Source organism: Lepus europaeus, assembly GCF_033115175.1.
Source record: "Lepus europaeus isolate LE1 chromosome 21 unlocalized genomic scaffold, mLepTim1.pri SUPER_21_unloc_5, whole genome shotgun sequence".
Classification (NCBI taxonomy): domain Eukaryota; kingdom Metazoa; phylum Chordata; class Mammalia; order Lagomorpha; family Leporidae; genus Lepus; species Lepus europaeus.
The window spans coordinates 90,981-110,984 of record NW_026909010.1 but is presented as its reverse complement, the minus strand read 5'-3'; the positions used below and the strand labels follow the sequence as shown (position 1 = coordinate 110,984).

The 20,004-nt window shown below is 45.9% G+C and overlaps 1 long non-coding RNA gene across 1 annotated transcript in view; it reads right to left on the bottom strand.

The window, feature by feature from the left end:
- The window catches only part of LOC133754343 (uncharacterized), an 82,360-nt gene extending 62,863 nt beyond the window's left edge, over window positions 1-19,497 (bottom strand). Inside the window, exons 1-3 of the long non-coding RNA XR_009865215.1 lie at window positions 19,337-19,497; window positions 14,630-14,748; window positions 14,073-14,167 (exon numbers count right to left, since the gene is read on the bottom strand). This is a non-coding gene — a long non-coding RNA (uncharacterized LOC133754343). The remainder of the gene's footprint in view (window positions 1-14,072; window positions 14,168-14,629; window positions 14,749-19,336) is intronic.
- Window positions 19,498-20,004: the final 507 nt, after the last annotated feature.

The following is a 20,004-nucleotide window of genomic DNA, read 5'->3' as shown; positions in this document are numbered from 1 at the left end:
CACCAGGTTCTAGTCCTGGTTGGGGTGCCGGATTCTGTCCTGGTTGCCCCTCTTCCAGGCCAGCTATCTGCTATGGCGCGGGAAGGCAGTGAAGGATGGCCCAAAATCTTGGACCCTGCACCCGCAAGGGAGACCAGGAGAAGCACCTGGCTCCTGGCTTCGGATCAGCGAGATGCACTGGCCGCAGCGGCCATTGGAGGGCGAACCAGCGGCAAAAAGGAAGACCTTTCTCTCTGTATCTCTCTCTCTCTATCCACTCTGCCTGTCAAAAAAAAAAAAAAAACCCACGGGCAACATCCTATGGAATGGGGAAAAGTTGGAAGCATTTCCACTGAGATCTGGTAACAGACAGGGATGACCTCTATCATCAATGCTATTCAATATAGTTCTGGAAGTTTTTGCCAGAGCTATTAGGCAAGAAAAAGAAATTAAAGGGATACAAATTGGGAAGGAAGAACTCAAACTATTCCTCTTTGCAGATGATATGATTCTTTATTTAGGGGATCCAAAGAACTCTACTAATAGACTATTGGGACTCATAAAAGAGTTTGGCAAAGAAGCAGGATATAAATTCGATACACAAAAATCAACAGCCTTTGTATACACAGGCAATGCCATGGCTGAGGAAGAACTTCTAAGATCTTCTAAGATCAGTCCCATTCACAATAGCTACAAAAACAATCAAATACCTTGGAATAAACTTCACCAAGGACATTAAAGATCTCTACGATGAAAGCTACAAAACCTTAAATAAAGAAATATACGAGGATACCAAAAAATGGAGAAATCTTCCATGCTCATGGATTGGAAGAATCAATATCATCAAAATGTCCATTCTCCCAAAAGCAATTTATACATTCAATGCGATACCAACCAAAATACCAAAGACATTCTTCTCAGATCTGGAAAAAAATGATTCTGAAATTCATATGAAGACACAGGAGACCTCGAATAGCCAAAGCAATTTTGTACAACAAAAACAAAGCCGGAGGCATCACAATACCAGATTTCAGGACATACTACAGGGCAGTTGTTATCAAAACAACATGGTACTGGTACAGAAACAGATGGATAGACCAATGGAACAGAATAGAAACACCAGAAATCAACCCAAACATCTATAACCAACTTATATTTGATCAAGGATACAAAACCAATCCCTGGAGCAAGGACAGTCTATTCAATAAATGGTGCTGGGAAAATTGGATTTCCATGTGCAGAAGCTTGAAGCAAAACCCCTACCTTCCACGTTACACAAAAATCCACTCAACATGCATTAAAGACTTAAATCTACAACCTGACACCATCAAATTATTAGAGAGCATTGGAGAAACCCTGCAAGATACAGGTACCGGCAAAAACTTCTTGGAAAAGACCCCAGGAGCACAGGCAGTCAAAACCAAAATTAACATTTGGGATTGTATCAAATTGAGAAGTTTCTGTACTTCAAAAGAAACAGTCAGGAAAGTGAAGAGGCAACCGACAGAATGGGAAAAATATTTGCAAACTATACTACAGATAAAGGGTTAATACCAAGAATCTACAAAGAGATCAAGAAATTCCACAACATGAAAATAAACAACCCATTTACGAGATGGGCCAAGGACCTCAATAGACATTTTTCGAAAGAGGAAATCCAAACGGATAACAGACACATGAAAAAAAGTTCAAGATCACTAGCAATCAGGGAAACGCAAATCAAAACCACAATGAGGTTCCATCTCACCCCAGTTAGAATGGCTCACATTCAGAAATCTACCAACAATAGATGCTGGAGAGGATGTGGGGAAAAAGGGACACTAACCTACTGTTGGTGGGAATGCAAACTGGTAAAGCCACTATAGAATTCAGTCTGGAGATTCCTCAGAAACCTGAATATAACCCTACCATACAACCCAGCCATCCCACTCCTTGGAATTTACCCAAAGGAAATTTAATTGCAAACAAAAAAGCTGTCTGCACATTAATGTTTATTGCAGCTCAATTCACAATTGCTAAGACCTGGAACCAACCCAAATGCCCATCAACAGTAGACTGGATAAAGAAATTATGGGACATGTATTCTATAGAATACTACACAGCAGTCAAAAACAATGAAATCCGGTCATTTGCAACAAAATGGAGGAATCTGGAAAACATCATGCTGAGTGAATTAAGCCAGTCCCAAAGGGACAAATATCATATGTTCTCCCTGATCGGTGACAACTAACCAAGTACAAAAAAGGAAACCTATTGAAGTGAAAGGGACACTATGAGAAACAGTGACTTGATCAGCCCTTGTCCTCTCTGTTGATGTACAATTTAATACATTATCCCTTTTAGTATTTTTTTGTTCTAGTTAATGCTATTGGTTGAACTCTGTAATTAACACACAATTATTCTTAGGTGTTTAAATTTAATTGAAAAGTGATCCTTGTTAAATATAAGAGTGGGAATAAGAGAGGAAGGAGATGTACAATTTGGGACATGCTCAATAGGACTTGCCTCAAATGGTGGAGTTAGAAATGTGCCAGGGGATTCCATTTCAATCCCATCAAGGTTGCAGGTACGGATACCATCTCACTAGTCCAAGTGATCAATTTCAGTTCACAACTGATCACACTGATAGGTCTAAGAGTCAAAGGGATCACACAAACAAGACTAGTGTCTGCTAATACTAACTGATAGAATCAAAAAGGGAGAGAATGATCCAACATGGGAAGTGGGAGACACAGCAGACTCACAGAATGGCAGATGTCCTAAACAGCACTCTGGCCTCAGAATGAGGCCTTAAGGCATTTGGATCTGGCTGAGGAGCCCATGAGAGTATTTTAGGCATGGAAAGCCAAGACACTCTTGCAAAAAAAAAAAAAAAAAAGGAAGGGAGGGAGGGAGGGAGGGAGGGAGGGAGGAAGGAAGGGAGGGAACCTAAATGAAAGATCTCTGTGAGTGAGATCCCAGTAGAAAGAACGGGGCCATCAAAGAAGAAGGTACCTTTTTCTGAAGGGAGGAGAGAACTGCCACTTTGACTATGACTTTGCCTAAAAAATATCGAAGTCGGCGAACTCAAAAGGCTTCCATAGCCTTGGCAACTCATGACTAGAGCCTAGGGAGATTACTGACACCATAAACAAGAGTGTCAAATTGTTAAGTCAACAACAGGAGTCACTGTGTACTTTCTCCTCATGTGGGATCTCTGTCCTTAATGTGTTGTCCAACGTGAATTAATGCTATAATTAGTACTGAAACAGTATTTTATGCTTTATGTTCTGGATGGGTGCAAACTGATGAAATCTTTACTTAATATATACTAAATCGATCTTCTGTATATAAAGATAAGAGAAAATGAATCTTGATGTGAATGGAATGGGAGAGGGAGAGGGAGGGAAGTTATGGGGGGTGAAGCCATTGTAATCCACAAACCGTACTTTAGAAATTTATATTTACTAAATAAAAGTTCAAAAAAATTACACCAAAATAAAGGTATCATTTATTCCATTTTCCATTAACTTTCTGAAGTATCCTCACGAAGAAGAGAAAATCATGGTTTTAAAAATGGATCCTAACAGAGCAAAGGATGATGACACACGATAATTTCAAGGGAGAAGCCAGCAGAGAACAAATAAGAAGCCTAGAGATTCTCCAGAAGCACATAAATGCTGCCCTTCCTGAACTGCAAGCTGACTTGAAGCAGAGGAATGAGATTTCCTTTCCAAGTTAGAACAAGTTCTTTTTTAAAAAGGATTTATTTTATTTATTTGAAGGAGGTATATAGAGAGGTAAAGCCAGAGAGAGAGAGAGAGAGAGAGAGAGAGAGAGAGAGAGAGGTCTTCCAACAGCTGGTTCACTCCCCAAATGACTGCAATGGCCAGTGCTGAGCTGATCCAAAGCCAGGAGCCAGAATCTTCTTCTGGGTCTCCCACGCAGGTGCAGGGGCCCAAGGACTCGGGCCATCTTCTACTGTTTTCCCCGAGCATAGTAGAGAGCTGGATCGGAAGTGGAACAGCTGTGATACGAACTAGCACCCATATGGGTTGCCTGTACTGCAGACCAAGACTTTATCCCGTTGTGTCACAGCACCAGCCCTAGCATTAAGTTCTTATAGGACCATCTCCTCATCCTTATGAGGTTCTGCTCCATGCTAGTGAAAAGACACAGTTTTACCTTCTAAGCTACACATAGATTCAGCGAGAGCCACCAGAGCAACATGGGTCACTGTGCCACTCTGGCATCCCAGCAAGATCCCACAGTCCCCACAGGAAGCACTCAGCTCCACCCTGAGTTAGCACTCATAAATCCACCATGTGTGTCTCCCACCACAATTGGATATCCAAGTGGTCCCACAGATCCGAGAAACACTGTTACATGTTTTCTGGTATCTGGACACTCAGAAGTCAACTCAGTACAACATTTCCAGCGGCCAGAGCCTCTACACCCAGGACCAAGCAGCTCAGAACATGTCCTGGGGGTGGCAGCAGTGAACTTCCCAAGGCAGGAAATGTTCAAGTTGCACAGAAATTCTAGACCTCTGATCCAAGATTCATTTGTGGGGCCTGGAGGTCACCTTAGTTATAAGGGGGCTGTTCTGGATACAACATTTCTATCATCGGCCTTGTGTGGACCTTGATTACAGGCTCAGAGCAGCAATAGAGCGGGAACAGACTGTCCGCTGAATCATTTGCCAGCACAGTTCTGAAAGTGTGGTACCATAGAAACATGAAGCAGAGTCGTGGGCACTTAGTACAGCTCACAGAAATTGCAGGAGGCCTCTATCACACAGCAGCATTCCAGTTCCTCTCAGTGTTCAAGGTCGGGGAAGAGGAGCCAGGGACTTTATCCGGTGCTCCATTCGGGGTTCAGGGGCCTAAGACCTTGGACCATCTCCGTCTGCTTTCCGAGGCATGTTAGCAGCCAGCTGGATCACACAGGGAATGGCTTCTGGGAGGGCCTGGCACAGTGGGGTAGCAGGTAAAGCCACCGCCTGCAGTGTTGGCTTCCCATAAGGGCGCTGCTTTGAGTCCTAGCTGCTCCACTTCCAATGCAGCTCTCTGCTGTGGTCTGGAAAAACAGTAGAAGATGGCCGAAATCCTTGGGCCCCTGCACCCATGCAGCAGACCCCGGGGAGACTCCTGGATCCTGGCTTTGGATTCGCTCTGCTCTGGCCATTGCAGCCAACTAGGCAGTGGACCAACAGATGGAAAACTTATCTGTCTGTCTCTCTGTCTCTGTCTCTGTCTCTGTCTCTCTGTTTCTCTCATCCTCTCTGTGTATAACTACGAATTTCAAATAACTAAATAAGATATTTGAGAAGAAGTAAAAAAAATTTAAAAAGGGAGATATAGCTATAAACAAAATACTACATCAAGGCCAACTACTAGAGTTTATATCAAATTTGAGACTATTTGCATTAAATACCCTATTAACACAGAATTTGAAAAAGTATTTAACTCCATCCTAGAAAAATTTAGGGAACCATTCATTATCTTCTTCCTTAAAATATTCTAGGTGGTTTATCTATGACTTACGCATCAGGAAATCTTTGTAATTTATTTATTCAACACTTATGTACAACAAAAATGACAGAGAGGACATCACTACCAACCTTGCCAAAATAATCATCCAAAAACGCTATGGAAAATACAAGCCACAAGGATTTGGTCAACCTAGATAGAGTGGATGGACTCGCAGAAAGACGCAAACCACTAAAACTGAATACAGTAAAACAAGAAACTCTGAATACACTTATAATTTGCAAAGACACTGTAGTAGCAGGGAAAACGAAACAAACAAACCAAAAAAGACATGAAGAAAAGTCCAGGACCAGATGGCTCCAGCGGTGAGAACGCCCAGGGAAAAGACAATTAAAATCCGTGGTTCGCAAACCCTTCCAACAAGGAGATAAAGAGGAAAAGCCTTCCATTTCATTCCATCAGAGCAGCCTTATCCCAACATCCAACACAAGCACATCATAAAGAAAATGGCACACACAGATCCGTTATGAATGTGTCACATGCCCCAACAAAATATTACCAGACGCCATCCAGAAGCACAACCAAAGCTCAGCACACTGTGCGCAACCGAGAGTTACTCTGCAAATGCAAGCGTGGCTACCCTACACAATCAATCGATCCCAGAACAGAATACACATGGGGAAAGCCCAGAAAGTATCCCGACAGACACAGAAAACCTCGTTCACAAAAACGTCCCTGACTCTTGCCATACTAAAACACAAATCCTCACATCAGGAACGGAACGTACACCTCGGCCTGACAAGGCTCTTTCATGAAAAGCCCACAGAGCGCTGACATCACACCCAACGCGAGGAACCCGAATCTGGCCTCCAAGACCAGGAAACAGACACGCACTTTCGTTCTCGTTCCTCCCAGCAACAGTCTCTGAGGTCTAGAGCAGGGCGGCTGGGCCCTCAAAAAGCAAACCGACGGGAACGCGGGGCCGTTCCGGGAGGAGACCGAGCCACCTCTGCTCTCGCACAGCTGCTCACACCCTGGGGACCCTTCCAGATGGTCCGCACAGCACCACCGCGACTCCACCCGCGCCTTCGGGACCCAAGAGCAACAGGCACGCGGGCAGCCAAGACCCCCAGTGGGTAACCGCAACAGCCGCATGCGTCACTCACCTCCAAAGGGGGCCCGGGCTGCTGCCAGGTCAGAGGTCACAAAGGCTGTTGCCTCCAGAAGGGGCCGAGGAGGAGAAATGCACCTGGTTTGAAATGGTGTGGCAGCCTCGGACACAGCCTCTCTGATCCCAGCCTGACCCTGGGGACGCTGGCTCTCCCTCAGGCTCAGCCAACAGCGTTGAGGATGGCTCCTCTCCTCACGGCTTGCGCAGGCTCTCGGGCAGGAGCGGATGCAGCACTGATTCCCAGCGGAGCACTGCCTGCCAGTTGGCACCAGGCGTGCAGGTGCACTTCCAGGTCACAGCGCCAGGCGCAGGCGCACTCCCCACGGGCCGTCACCATGGCACCATGGGATGCAAATGCCCACTGCTGCATCCAGAGCCTACTGCCCCAGGGCACTTCCAGTGCTGCCTCTCCTGCTCCAGGTTGTGACCCAGGGATGCAGCCGCTGATGGCACAGGTTCTCTGGATTCCGCCTCCCTTTCTCTTGGGTGTCCAGAATGGAGCTCTTGCCTCCTGGCTTCTGCCTGGCCCTGCACTGGCTGTTCGTTAAAGCTGCTTGGGGAGAGAAGCAGTGCATGGCACATCATTAGCACTCTCTTTCTCAGTGATCGTCCATCTGGGGGTTGAACCCCATGAGACTAAAAAGGCCGGGACTCGTCCAGGCCAAAGCAGAAGTCAGTGCCTTTACCCGGCACTGCGTTCTGGGTTCAGGGGCCTAAGTCCTTGGGCCCATCTCCCTCTGCTTTCCCAGGCTCGTTAGCAGACAGCTGGATCCTACCGTGAACAGCTTCCAGGAAGGGTCTTTGCTGTGCAGTACGTGTAAAGCCACCGCCTGTAGTGTCGGCACCATACGGGCGCCTTTTCCAGTACGGCTGCTCCATTTCTTATGCAGCTCTCTGCTTGATTTGGGAATGCAGCAGAACATGGCCCAATCCTGGAGCCCCTGCCGTAGAGGCCATTTGGGGAATGAACCAATGGAAGGAAGACCTTTCTCTCTGTCTCTCTCTCTCTCACTAACTCTATCTGTGAAATAAATTTTAAAAAGAACTTATAGAGTTTATGTAGAATTTGATATTATATGCATTACATACCCTATTAGCACAGAATTTGAAAAAGAATCTTAGAAATCTTAGAAAAGATTCTGGTATCCATTTTTTCTATCTTCCTTACAAACATTCTATGTGGTATTAGTATTATCTCCTACTTACGCATCAGGAAATCTTTGTAATTTAGTTATTCAGACATTTATGTACCCACTTGCACAAGCACCTGAAACACCTGTGATCTACACAGTTCTCCACTGAACACAGGTCTTCTTCCCACTCTCCACCCTCCACAGTCTAGCCCTGCATTTTAAATATGGATCATGTTTGAAATAGGACAAAGCGTGTCTTCCACAAAGCAAGATAGAATACAGAAAGGTAGCATCTGAGCTCACTGTTGACATTTTCTACGTACACTTTATAACGTTTCACTTTTTATCTCATTTCTTAATGTTAGCATATGGGTTAATTTTAATTTTGGTATAATGGAAGTAAATGTTTCTTGTTTATACCGAAAGGTGAGATTCTTTGGATATTGAGACAGTTGCGAATTTCTAAAATTAAGAACTTTGTCATATAGATTAAACAGTTACATACTGTATTCTTAAAAATATATTCCAAGAATGTTGATATTAAAAAACTTTTTTCCGGCCGGTGCCGCGGCTCACTAGGCTATTCCTCCGCCTTGTGGCGCCGGCACACTGGGTTCTAGTCCCGGTCAGGGCACCGGTTCTGACCCGGCTGCCCCTCTTCCAGACCAGCTCTCTGCTGTGGCCCGGGAGTGCACTGGAGGATGGCCCAAGTCCTTGGGCCCTGCACCCCATGGGAGACCAGGATAGGCACCTGGCTCCTGCCATCTGATCAGCACGGTGCACCGAAGGCAGTGCGCTAGCCGGGGCGGCCATTGGAGGGTGAACCAACGGCAAAGGATGACCTTTCTCTCTCTCTCTTACTGTCCACTCTGTCTGTCAAAAAAATAAAAAAATAAAAATAAAAATAAATAAAAAAAACTTTTTCCTAGGAATAATAAATGAATGAATGAATGAATAAAAAATAGCTATGTACATACAGGCACATGTGAGTACACAAACACACACATATGGACATAAGACTGCCCCCCCAAAAAACACCTGACTCCAGAGTTTATGGTCACCATCACTTGACCAGAAGGCTCAGAGTTAATCTTGGGCACGTCCTGAACCCATCAGCAAGGGGCCATCACCTCAGCTGCACCCTTACATGGTGCACTGAGGGGCACAGGCGTGCATGAAGGTGTGCAGATTCCTGCCGGGCCAGGCCACCCACACCACATGTGACCTGTGTGGCCCTCATGTGGAGTCAGCTGCCCCATGGGGCTGTGCCCTCTGCATTCCCTCCTGCTCACCATGAACTATCCCAGCAAGGCAGACTCGGAAAATTGTAGGACTCTTGGTGCCACTAAGTATAGCCAGCAATGCCATAAGGTGACTGTGACAAAGACAAAGACAAGGACTTGATGGCTCCATGTGGGGGGCCTCCACATCCAGGCAGAGCCTTGCAGCATGAGCACTTTGGGAACACATGGTGCAATGCACACAGAGGTACACGTGAGTGTATGGTGGGAATGAATAAGGGCCTTTGGCTTCTTGCTTTTATGAGTCAGTGTGGCCCTGTGGTGACAGATAAACAGACTAGCTGCGGTTCCCTTGCGGTAAGTATCTCAGCAAGGGAACCACCCATGGTCAAGGCCATTATCTCCCTCCAGACCCTCCCCTTGCCCACCGCCTTAACACAGGTCAAGCAGCAAGCCTAAAAGAAATCCCAAGCAAAGACATGAGCCAACACTCTGGCCTGTCTGTCCTGGTGTATGCTCAGTCAGAGAAGAGTTATCCTTTCCCTAAATCCTGCCCTTCACAGCTCAAGCAGCAGATCCTCTCTGTTAACTCTGACCCCCTAGATTCAACCAAACCACACCCAGACCTTACCAGAATAGCTACAGATCCCAGTGGCACTCGTGCTCAAGGCGGCTGAAGACAAGAAGACCACCATGCAAGCCACAAATCCTGCCAAAGGTGGGCTGCAAGTCTGAAACCCAGGGTGTTAGCACTGCAAGAGCAGTGCAAGCCACTGCTCAGAGGGAACCAACTCAAGATCCTGCCTTGGAACAGCCAACAGATGCCAGTGACAGAGCTGTCATAATGGGTCATCTTCTCTCCTAGGCCAAGCAAGGAAGCACCCCAGAGACTCTCACACTTTACTCAGCAGGAGCCCTGCTCTTCCTGGTGTGAAACAGCATGCAGGGGCTGCACTGGTCTGCAGCCTACAGGAATGTGATATGCATCACTATCACTCCTCTCCTGGATGCCATTCCGAGCCTTGGGGCCACGGTTCAACTGTGGCCAGACACAAGGTGATAGTGGCAACGAGGGTGACACACTTTATCTGCACTGTCACTGTGTGGGCAGCCCTATCCTCCTCTGGCCAGGCCAAGTGCTTGGGAGCTGGAGCCTAGGGACTGCAACGGGAGTGATAGCTGCTCTGAATAGGCCTTGCCATTCTTTCCCTAGCATGTCATCAACTAAGAATATTTTCACTGTTATGCTTTAGGCTAAGGGATATTCTCAGAACAAGTAGATGAAGGTGTAGAAAGACAAGTGATGAGAAGACCTTTTTACTGAAGTAATTACAGACAACTTCCTTAATTTGAAGAAAGGGACGTTCGAGCAGAGGAAGCACATGCAAGTCCTAATACACATGACCAGAAAGACACACCGCAGTCAAATTCTTCTCACTCAAACATAAAGAAAAGATTCTAAAATCACACAAGAGAAACACCAGACTACTTTCAGAGGATCTCTGATTAGAATCTCATCGGACTTGTCATCAGAAAAGCTATGCGGGCTAGGAGAAAGTGGTGAGATGTATATTTGCCAAGTCTTCAGAAAAAAAAAGCTGGAAACCCAGAATACTGTGCTTTGCAAAGCTCTCATTCATGAATGAAGATGAAATAAAAATTAGAACCTGTGAGGGCATTTCTCCTGGCCTCCTGACACACACTTATTCTGCTCCACAATAAACTTTCCACTTCAGCTTCCTGTGACTTTCTGAAGTATCCACCTGTATCTACTCAAGACATTGAATCCAGTTATAAATCCTCCAGCAAAGAAAATGATAAGCCCTCCTATCCAATACCACTTCACTGATAGCTTCTACCCATACACTTCCTGAATACAGAAGATGAAATACTCGCTTTATGCCACCTGAGGTACTTTAATACCAAAATCAGACAAATATATTACCGGGAAAGAAACTATGCATGAACGTCCCTCATAAACACAGAACTCTCCAAATCCTCAAAATACAATTGAATAAAATCTAGTAATACTTTAATGTATCATGACTAATCGGGGCTTCTCTCACAAATGGAAGTTGGTTCGGTGGTAGAAAAACCCATCTATGTAATTCATGTGTGAGTGGCTAAAGAAGAAAAATATGAAAGCTGTGCAGAAATTAGTCAAATGCTGATCCAAGAAAACAAATAAAAATCTATGGCAAGCATCACACTGAAATGGTGAAAGCCAGTAGAGAAGGGTTTCCCCAAAAGATGACATAAAAGCTAAGGACTTCCACAGTCATTGCTCCTACTTGACATCACAGCAGGGAGCCCACTTACTGTGATTAACGCAAGAAAAACACAATGAAATAAGAAAGCTAAAGGGGAGATGTTAAACTATGGGTTTCCCAAAGACATGATTATCTACAAAGAGTTCCAAAAACATTTTCTAAAGAGCTACTAGGAATAATAAATTATTTTAGCAAGACCATGAAAGGTTAGAGGGGCAATGCGAAAATATCAAATGCAGGGCCAGCGCTGAGGCCTACTGGATAAAGCCACCACCTGCAGCGCTGACACCCAACATGGGCACTTGCTGGCGTCCCAGACATTCCACTTCCCATCCTGTTCTTTGCTATGGCTTGGGAAAGCAGTGGAAGATGGCACAAGTCCTTGGGCCCCTGTACCTGCTTGCAACACCCAGAAGAAGCTCCTGGTTCCTGGTTTCTGATCGGCTCAGCTGCAGCCACTGCAGCCATCTGGGAGTGAACCAGCAGATGGAAGACCTCTGTCTCTGTCTCTATCTCTTTACCTATGCCTCTGCCTCTAACTCTACCTTTCAAATAAATAAGAAAATCTATAAAAACACAATTACTTATTATAAAATCAATTGTATACTACCATCAGTGAACAGACAGACACTGATATAAAATTTAAAATAGCCTACTGAAATGAAAACTCACAAACCCTATGAATAAAATACACAATATGTTGGGTGAAGACTAAAATGCTGATCAAGGAAACTAAAGAAGATCTAAGTAAATACGCTGTGTATGGTACTGGAAGATTGAATATTACTAAGATACCATTTCTGGTAAAATGGTTCTATCAGGTTAAGGCAATCTAAATAATAATAATTTTTAAAAAAACTCCAGCAAGAGGTTTTTGAGAAAAAACAAACCTGACTGTAGTTAGGAAAACTCAAGACAACTATTCCACCATGAAAAACAAGGAACTGGGTGAAATCACAATACTGTCTGTCTTTCAAGAGTATCAATAAACCGACAATAACCAAGATGGTTTGGGATTCATGAAAGAACAGAAGAAACATGTTTCAATGGAGTAGGATAGTAAGTCCAAAAGTAAAACCTCATGCCAAAATACATAAACAGCCATTGTTAAAACTACAAAGAGAAATAAACAAATGCACTATTACACTCACAGATGTCAAGACATCTCTTTCGTGAACAGATCAGCAGTTAGACAATCAGTAAGGATAAGGCTGAACAGAAAAGTACCTGAAGCAACCAATTGTCAAACAGATCCTTAGAGGATGCTCCAACCACAGCAAAAGGAACACGACACTCAGACCCACACGGCACATCCACTCTGAGCATGTGCATGGGTGCACAGCAGACCTCAACTCCTAAGAAGAGGCACCACACAATGGAAGCTCCCTGATCACAATGCAACTACCTAAGAGGTCAGTACGAAAAAGCTGGAAAATCCCAAATACTTGTGAAGAGAATAATCAACCAACCTCAAAATAACATGTTTATAAATCTCAAATAAAAAATAGTTCAAACTAAATTGAAACTGTATCCTGCCAATTTATATTAATGGATGCATATTTTAGAAAAAAGAACGAAGATCAATGAGCTATGCGTTCACACTAGGAGATCAGAGGAAGAACAGCAACTTAAATACTTAAAGCAAGGTGAAGAAAATAAATCATGGAAAGATAGAAGTACAAGTCGCTGGGACTGAAGAAGGGACAATCACAAAAAAATGCCAACAAAACTAAAATTTGGTTCTTTGAACACATCAACAAAATTCATGAACTTCTTATCAGGACCAACCAAGAAAAAAAGGTGCAAGTTACTAAGTTTGTTAATGAAACAGTGCCACCATGACTCCACGGACAAGATTATTGTAAAGGAACAGTATGAACAACTCTGTGACCAAAAATTTCCTAAGATAACTAAATTGTGTGAATTCCTTGAAACATAAAATATGCCAAAACTCACACAAAGAGAAAGGAAAAACTTGCAAGCTTCCATAATTACTAAATAAGTTACAATTTATAATAACTAGAGTAACATAAAAACAAATTTATTAAATAGATATTAGTTACCATATTCACATATCCCGTTTCTGCTCAGCTAAAAAGAAACAGTAGGCAGAAAAGTACTCTGGGGGACCTGCCTTGTGGCATGGCAGGTTACAACGTTGCCTGGAACAACATCATTCCATATAGATGCCAACTGGATTCCTGCCTGTTACACTTTTTTGAAAAAATATTTATTTATTCATCTCAAAAGTAGAATTACAGAGAGTCAGAGGAAGAGAAAAGGTCTTCGATAGTGGATTTATTCCCCAAATGGATGCAACAGCCGAATCTAAGCAGATTTGAAGCCAGGAGCCAGGAGATTCCTCCAGGACTCTCACACAGGTACAGGGGCCCAAGCACTTGGGCCCTCTTCAACTGCTTTGCTTGGCCACAGCAGAGAGCTGGAACAAAAGTGGAGCTGCTGGGACTCAAACCAACACATATGCAATGCTGGTACTGAAGGCGGTTGCTTCATCCCGCTATGCAATGGCTCAACCCACCGTCCCACTCAGGCTGTTCCCACCTGTAATCCAGCTGTCTGCTCAAAAGCCTAGGAAAGCAGAAGAAGTGGCCCAAACACTTGGGCCCCTGAACCCACACTGGAGTAGTGGATGAAGTACCTGGTTTCTGCTCTGGCCTGGCTCAGCTCCGGCCTTTGTAGCCACCTGGGGTGTGAAACCATACACTGAAAATCTCTCCAGCACCGCCTCATCTGTTACTCTGCATTTCAAACCAGTCTTTAAATAGAAAAAAATATCTAGTACTTACTATGAGGGGTCAGAATCTTGGGGCAGGCAGGAACAGAGCACAGAGGGATACTTGGGGATTCTCTAAGCTTCGGCTTCCTCCTCCGTGTGTGCAGTCTGTGAAAATTCACTGGATTACGTGCAAATTCATTCAAGCGCCCTGTGCCCATTTTCCTGTGCACACACACACACACTTTACACTTCCAAACAACCCGGAGTAGAGAGGCCGTGATCAAGGCCTCTACTGATGGATGCGGCCAAGGCTACTTCTGGCCAGGGACAAAAAACCCCCCAAATGGAACCGAGGCTGTGGGAAAAGTTTTTCCTCTCCCAAATCTCCCCAGCCCCGAAACACACACCCACCGGGGCTCCTGTCACTCTCCCCCTCCCTTTCCTCTCCCCCACGCAGGTTTCTGCTCCTCCCTTCCTCGCCTCCCCACCTTCATGCCACCTTTTCATTCTCCCCCTTCCTCTCTCCTCCCGCCACCCCCCCTTGACCTCTTCTCTCCTCCACCCTCTATCCCAGCTACCCCTCACACACACACTCCCTCCCCACTCTGCACCCCGGGCCCCACCTACCAGTGACAGGAAGGCCACCGCACCAAACTCTCTGCAGAAAGAGTGTTTCTGTTCCTCTGGAACATGAACAGAGTCCTGAGGTGTAGTCTTCTGGAAGGGGTTGAAGAAGAGGACCGCACCTAGAAATTTCCAAAGGCCCAAAATAACTGATGGGGCTGCCTCAGACTGCAGCCTCACCTGATCCTGGCGTGAACCTGGGGGGGGGGGGCGCTGTGTCTCCTCAGGGTCGGCATTCAGCATACAACACGGCTCCTCAAGGCTTGCCCAAGCCCTGGGCAGGAGCGGACATGCCCTGACTCCAACCCAAGCACCATGCGGCAGAAGCGGATGCGCCTGCGGGTGCACTTCCGGGTCACAGCAGTGGGCACAGGCGCACTCCCCACTGGCCGTCGCCATGGCACCACGGGACGCATCTGTGCATTGTTGCATCCTCTGTCTGACGGCCCCAGGGCTGCTTCCAGTCCCACCCCTCCAGGCTGTGACCCAGGGAGGCAGCCGCTGATGGTCCAGGTTCTCTGTACCCTGCCTTGCTGCCTCGTGGGAGTCCTAAATGGAGCTCCTGACTCCTGGCTTATGTTTGGGCCAGTGCATGCTGTTGAAGCTGCTTGGGGAGAGAAACAGTGTAAGCAGCATCACTAGCACTCTTCTCTCTCTCAGTGATCGTCCATCTGGAGGTTCACCCCCAAGGTCGCTACAAAGGCCAGGGCTGGGACAGGCCGAATCAAAAGCCAGGGACTTTCTCTCGTACTCCATTTTGGTTCAGGGGCCTGACATCTTGAGTCATCTCCCTCTGCTTTCCCAGGCATGTTAGCAGACAACTGGATCCCATGGGGAACAGCTTCCTGGAGGTGCTGGGGCTGTGCCATAACCGTAAAGCCACCGCCCGCAATGTGCACATCCCATGTGGGCACCGGTTCAATTCCCAGTTGCTGTGGTTCTGACATAGCTCTCTGCTGTGGTCTGGGAAGGCAATAAAGATGGCCCAAGTCCTTGGGCCCCTGCACCCAAGCAGGAGACCCTGGGGAGACTCGAGGCTCCTGGCTCCTGGCCACTGGCCCCTGGCCCCTGGCTCCAGATCCACTAAGCTCTGGCTGTTGCAGCCAACTGGGGAGTGGAACAGCTGACAGAAGACCTCTTTCTCTCTCTCTCTCTCTCTCTCTCTCTCTCTCTCTCTCTGCCTCTCATCCTCTCTGTGTGTAACTCTGAATTACAAATAAATATTTTTTTTAAAAAAGTAAAAAAAATTAAAAAGACATATCTGTAAATAAAATACTACATCAAGGGCAACTACTAGAGTTTATGTAGAATTTGATACTATATGCATTAAATACCCTATTAACACAGAATTTGAAAAAGTATTTAACTGCATCTTAGAAAAGATTCTGGTATCCATTCATTGTCTTCTTCCTTAAAAAAATTCTGTGTGGTACTATCTCTGGTATTATCAGGAAATCTTTGTAATTTATTCAGACAATTATTTACCCACTCACACAAGGACTTGAATCACCTGTGATCTACAGTTTTCCACTGAACTGCTTCCCAATCCCCACCCTCCACACCTCTAGTCCTGCATTTAATGTATGGATCATGTTTGAAATAGGACAAATCATGTCTTCCACAAAGCAAGACAGACTATAGAAAGGTAGCATCTGAGGTCACTTGATATTTTCTATGTGCACTTTATAAAGTTTGTACTATTTGTCTCATTTCTTAATGTTAGAATATGGGTTAATTTTAATTTTGGTATCATGGAAGAAAACGTTTCATGTTTATACCGGATGGTGGGATTCTTTGGATATTTAGACACTTGCAAATTTCTAAAATTAAGGACTTTGTCATGTATATTAAACAGTTACATACTGTATTCTTAAAAACTTATTCCAAGAAGGTTATTAAAAACTTTTATCCTAGGAATAATAAATGAATAAATAAATAGGTATGTACATACAGGCCCAGGTGAGTACACAAATATACACATATGGACGTAAGATTGCCCTTTCAAAACACCTGACCCCAGAGTTTATGGTCACCATAAAGTTTATGGTCACCACAAAGTGAGAGGAAAGTTCTGAAATCAGATGCAGGTGCTGGCTGCACAACTTTGCACATGTGCTGCTAGTGAATGTTCACCTCAAAATGGTGTAAAGGAATTAAGGTATGCACCAAAGAGAACTGCTAATGAGTAATGTGCGTTAACATTCATTCTGATCTAGTTCTCATGATTCCCCTTGCCCCAGCCCAAAGAAATAAGAGGTTGGGCTTCAGTTATGAGGATTGCTGCTCCTCCGCAGGAAGCTGGAAAACCCATGAGACACAACCAGCCTTGCATGTGTGCACGTGGGACTTTGAGACTCTGTCACTCTGTGGCTGCCTGGCTCTAGTGCTGTGTGCGCATTTGTTCCTGTGTGCATGTGTGTTTTTGAAAACTGACAGTTAACATGCTGTCATGTTTCAAATAGGTTTTGATGGACACGCATAAAAAACTGTCATGGGGCTGTTATTGTGTCCTAGCAGGTTAAGCCTCTGCCTGCTGCATCCCATTTGGGCACTGGTTTGAGACCCACTGGCTACTTCACTTTCAAATCCAGATCTCTGCTAATGCACTTGGGAAAGCAGCAGAGGATGGCCACAGTGCTTGGGCCCCAGCATCCACATGGGAAACCCAGAGGAAGCTCCTGACTTTATCATGGACCAATCCCAGCGATTGGGGTCATTTGGGGAGGGAACCAGCAGTTGGATGATCTCTATGTGTCTCTCCTCCTCTCTCTGTAACTCTGCCATTCAAATCAATAAAAAATCTTTTAAAGAAAAGGACGGTCATATCTTTTACTATTTTCACCTATCTTCATTCCTAGAAGACACAGACCTGTTCTATCAAACATCTTATAAAACAGACCCTTAAACTGCATCTGATTTCAATGAGAGGGTCTGGGAATTACTGTATGCATTTTGTCAGACTTAGAAATAAGGTAAGTGTCATTTGAAACTAAAGCAAAGCTCCAAATTTTGAGTTCTAAAGATAACAAATAAATAAATAAGAAAAATTTGCTAAAATGATCAGTTTCATTAGTTGTTTAGTGGTAGTAACATAAGTGTTGCCTAGATGGTTGGATGCCAATGTCCTCAGATTAATTATATGAAGTCCAAACATCTCAAAACACAAGAGCCAAAAGAAGCTTATCTCACGTGCACAACCCTCACTGGGAGGGTCTGCATGCTGGACATTTTAGAATGGCCAGTTTGTTTAAAAATGCGTGGCGTGAACAGAGCCAAGCCTGGATGCTTCTAACTGTATCACTCCTTGTGAAGAAAGAAGGAAATGTCATTAATCAGGCACATACAACCACCCATCAGTTCCAAGGTCTCAGAGGAAGCAGGGTTCCCAACCTCTGATACACAGTGTTCAATGGATAATCTCAACAAGCCTCCTTCAGCAACACACAAAGTTCATGTGCTCATGAAGTACTGTGCATGGAACAACTGCCCAATTGGTAAAGAAGGGACTGCCTATGATTCACCAAGGTGGAACCCAGAGAGGTAGACCTTCCCTTCATTTCCAAAATGAATTCCAAGATGACCATGTCATGGGGAGGTGGGGGGGGGGATTCACAAAGAGAAGTAACAAACCAGAGGAAACAGTGAGCAAAAATTAGTCAGTGAGGCCGGCGCCGTGGCTTAACAGGCTAATCCTCCGCCTTGCGGCGCTGGCACACCAGGTTCTAGTCCCGGTCGGGGCGCCGGATTCTGTCCCGGTTGCCCCTCTTCCAGGCTAGCTCTCTGCTATGGCCCGGGAAGGCAGTGGAGGATGGCCCAGGTCCTTGGGCCCTGCACCCGCATGGGAGACCAGGAGAAGCACCTGGCTCCTGGCTTCAGATCAGCGCAGTGCGCCGGCCACAGCAGCCATTGGAGGGTGAACCAACGGCAAAAAGGAATACCTTTCTCTCTGTCTCTCTCTCTCACTATCCACTCTGCCTGTCAAAAAAAAAAAAGTCAGTGAAAAATTGACCTACAAATGCTTTTCAGGGAGTTTTAATGATTACCTTAATAAGACCAAACTGTTTCCTAGGTTCACAGTCACTCCTCAAATTACATGCTTGAGAAAATTCTAAGCCATTTGGGGTAGCTGTAACTCAATGAGAGAAAACAGTAAAGTAACACGGCGATGAACAAAGCACTTCTGCCTGAAAGTGCTCTGGGGGTTGGCTGAGGACTCCTCACTCACCCAGCACAGCCGCCAGCCTGTGGCTAGTTAGCAATCACTATTTTCTCCTATTTTTAGATGCCTGTGCATGGTTCCAACTGTTCCCTCAGGGCCATGCCATCATACCACATGTGGAACTGGGAGGCTGAGAGATGTCATCTCCCTGGGGTCTGCAAAGAACCCACTTTCCTAATTACCACAACTGCCACAAGATCAAGTGTGGCAGAGGCACCTGTGCTAGCAAGCACAGCCCAGGCCCCCATTGCACCTGCCCAAGGGGCAGGGACTCACAGGGCCCTCAGCCTCATCTTGGCTACTTTTTTGCTCAGAGAAGGAAGGCAGGAACTAGCAAGACCCGCCACACTCCCGCCCTCAGAATCTCCACTCCAGACAGCCCAAGCTGAAATCCAGGCAACCCTGAAAGATCAAGGCTTGGGCTCTGCAGAGACACTCCTGGCGGGCAAGGCGCTGCTCCAGGACCCTCCCTGCACTCCTCAAGAACTTACCTCTCACATTAGCCCATGTCGTGCAGCACAGGAGTGGAAGCCTCTGAAGCTACCCCATGCCCTCGGGTCAAGTGCTATGGGGGGACTGGGCCCAGCTCAGGCCAGGCCCGTGGAGCAGCTGATGATGCAGCACACAGGTGGGATGCCTCCTCTCCAGCAGCTGCTGCGATGTACCTGGAGCCTGAAGAATGTTTGGAAAGAGTCAGGAATCGGTCAGAGGAGCCATGTCCCAGCCCAGCCCCACTGTGCCTGGTCCAGCTGTGCCTGGTGCTGCCCCACACGTCCCTAGGTTCCCACTGGAGCACACTCCCACAGCAGCCAGGATGCAGCCCTCTCATAGATGCGCTCCTCTGTGAGTTTGTCTCCAAGATGGTGGCCAACCAAGGATTGGGCAGGCACACACCAGCCAGGAGCCACAGTCCCTTGGTCCCTCCCTCCTCACCTAGGGGACACTGAGACTTGCACCCCTAGCTCACCACCTGTGGGGGGCCAGCTCCTTGACAGGCTCAGCCCACATGCTCAAAGACTGGAACCCCCAAGCTTCCCCAGGATGTCTGCATAGATCCCGCCTGGGGCCCTATCCTTTCTAGAGCAATAGTAGACAAAACATGTAAGGTTCTTGAAAGAGGCTGCTTGGCCTCCCTTGGTGAACAGTCAGTCCTGGCAAC